Here is a 3,399-nt window from a genome sequence, read left to right as displayed (position 1 = left end):
TGTCAGGAATGAGGAAATGAAGAGGAATGGCATGCCATTCATTGTCACAAAGAATGTTTCAAGATCTATCCTGCTGTCAGTGATAGGATAATATCTATGCATCTACAAAGAAGATCAGTTAATATGATTATTATTCAAATTTAAGCACAAACCACCAAAGCCAAAGATGAGGAAATTGAAGATTTTTTTTGTATCAACTTCTGCAGTCTGAAATTGATTAAACATGCAATCAAGATGTGTTGATTATTACTTGTGATTGGAATGGAAAACTTGGAAACAAATAAGAGTCACCAGTAGTTGGAAAATATGTCCTTGGTGACAGAAATGATGCGAGAGATCACATGAGAGATTATTGATAGACCAACGACTTATTCATTGCAAATACCTTTTTTTCAACAACATAAACAGTGGCTATACACGTGGACTTTGCCAGATGGGGTACACAGGAATAAGACTGACTACATCTGTGGAAAGAAGCAATGGAGAAGCTCAGTATCTTCAGCCAAAACAAGGCCAGGAACTGACTGTGGAACAGATCATCAACTGCTCATATGCAAGTTCAAGTTGAAGCTGAAGACAATTAAAACAAGTCCACAAGAGCCAAAATATGACCTTGATTATATCCCACCTGAACTTAGAGACCTTTTAAAGAACGGATTTTATGCATTGACCAAAATCCCGAAGAATTGTGGGATGACATCAAGAACATCATATATGAAGAAAACAAAAGGTCATTAAAAAAACAGGAAAGAAAGAAAAGACCAAAATAGATGTCAGAAGAGATTCTGAAACTTGTTTTTGAACAGAGAGTAGCTAAAGCGAATGGAAGAAATGAGAAGATAAAAGAGCTGAACAGAAGATTTCAAAGAGCAGTTTGAGAAGACACAGTCAATTATTATAATGAAATGTGCAAAGAGCTGGAGCTAGAAAACCAAAAGGGAAGAGCATGCTCAGCATTTCTTAAGCTGAAAGAACTGAAGAAAAAAATTCAAGCCTTAAGTTTGACTACCAACCAGAAGGCTGGTGGTTCAAACTCACCAGCCACTCCTCAGAAGGAAGACTGGGCAATCTACTTCCATAGAGATACCTACTGCCTTGGAAACCCAAGGACAGGTCAATATGAGTCATAATCAACTTTATGGCAGTGAGTCGTTTTCTTTCTTTCTCTCTTTTCTTTTCTTTTCTTTTTTTTTAATGAGCAATATATTGAATGATGCAGGAAACATCAAAAGAAGGTGGAAGCAATACACAGTGTCACTGTACCAAAAAGAATTGGTCGATGTTCATCCATTTCATGAGGTGGCATATGATCAAGAACCAATGGTATTTTAGGAATAAGTCAAAGCTGCACTGAAGGAATCGGAGGAAAACAAGGCTCCAGGAATCGACAGAATACCAATTGAGATGTTTCAATAAACAGATGCCATGCTAGAGGCTCTTACTTGTCTATGCCAAGAAATTTGGAAGAGGTCCATATTGGTACCCATTCCAAAGAAAGGTGAGCCAACAGAATGTGGAAAGTATCAAACAATATTATTAACATCACACACAAGTAAAATCTTGCTGAAGATAATTCAAAAATTGTTGTAGCAGCATATTGAAAGGGAACTTCCAGAAATGCAAGCTGGATTCAGAAGAGGATGTGGAATGAGGGATATCATTGCTGATATTAGATGGGTCTTAGCTGAAAGCAGAGAATACCAGAAAGATGTTTAATTGTGTTTTGTTGACTATGCAAAAGCATTTGACTGTGTGAATCATAGTAAATTATGGATAACATTGAGAAGGATGGGAATTCTAGAACATTTAATTATACTCATGAGGAACCTGTACACAGATGAGGAGGCTGTTGTTCAAACAGAACAAGGGGATACTGCATGGTTTAAAATCATCATACTTATTTAATTTGTGTGGTGAGCAAATAATCTGAGAAGCTGGAGTATATGAAGAAAAACGCAGCATAAGGATTGGAGAAAGACTCATTAACAACGTGTGATATGCAGATGACATAACCTTGCTTGCTAAAGGTGAAGATGACTTGAAGCACTTACTGATGAAGATTAAAGACTACAGTCTGCGGTATGGATTACACCTCAATATAAAGAAAATGAACATCCTCATAACTGGATCAATAAGCAGCATCACGATAAATGGAGAAAAGATTGAAGTTGTCAAAGATTTCATATTACTAGGTTCCACAATCAACACCAATGGAAACAGCAGTCAAGAAATCAGATGATCTATTGCATTGGACAAATCTGCTGCAGAAGACCTCTTTAAAGTGCTGAAGAGCAAAGATGTCTCCTTGAAGAGTAAGATGTGCCTAACCCAAGCCATGGTGTTTTCAATTGCCTCATATACATGTGAAAACTGGACAATAAATAAGGAAGCATGAAGAAGAGTTGACACTTTTGAGTTGTGGTGTTGGCAAAGAATACTGAAAATATGGTGGACTGCCAGAAAAACTAACAGATCTGTCCTGGAATAAGTGCAGCCAGAATGTTCCTTGGAAGCAAGAATAGCCAAACTCTGTCTCACCTACTTTGGCCACGTTGTCAGAATGCCCATTCTCTGGAGAAAGATATGCTTAGTAAAGTGGTGGGTCAGTGAAAAAGGAGAAAGCCCTCAGTGAGATGGATTGACACAATGGCTGCAACAACAGGCTCAGGTATAGTAAGGACTGTGAAGATGGCTCGGGACTGGGCAGTGTTTCATTTTGTTGTTTGTAGGGTCACTATGAGTTGGAGCTGACTTTATGGCATCTATCAACATAACAAGAACATTGCCAAACTTTTCTACTGAAGTGCCTCTGGGTGGACTTAAACCACCAGCCTTTTGGTTAGCAGCTGAGTGCTTTAAACCATTTGCATCACCCAGGGTTTGCTAGATGCTCATTTTTGCCCATTGCTCTACATTGGTGTTGCTGAAAAATTGCATACCTGGGGTACATGACTAAAATGTGTAGGTGTTAAGGATGACAGTGTAGATAAAGCAACCACAGGTTTTTTTTTTTTTTAATTTTGTATTGTGATTTGGGTGAAAGTTTACAGAGTAAATTCACTTTCCATACAGCAGCTCACATATACTTTGTCTCACGACATTGACTGCAATTTCCCACAATGCAACAGCTTCCCTCCCACCTCTTCCCAGTGTCCTTCCCTCCCCCACCCCCTCCCCCACCCCCACCGCCCAGCTGTCTCCCTGTGGATACACAGCCCTTCTATTCTCCCATGATTGATCTCTCCAAAGAGTGTATCCACCTAATATAAATGTTCAGCTCATATGGCTGTCTTTTGTTTGGCTAGAAGCCACAGGAGTGGGTTCAATTCCAGACCTGAAGGGAAGCTAGGAGCCATAGTCTCAGGGGTTCCATCAGGCTCCATCAGACCAGCAAACCTG

The sequence above is a fragment of the Orycteropus afer genome, unplaced genomic scaffold, assembly GCF_000298275.1.
Source record: "Orycteropus afer afer isolate SDZICR_OR568_19922 unplaced genomic scaffold, OryAfe1.0 scaffold00288, whole genome shotgun sequence".
Lineage (NCBI taxonomy): Eukaryota > Metazoa > Chordata > Mammalia > Tubulidentata > Orycteropodidae > Orycteropus > Orycteropus afer.
Note: the sequence above shows the minus strand (reverse complement) of the source record.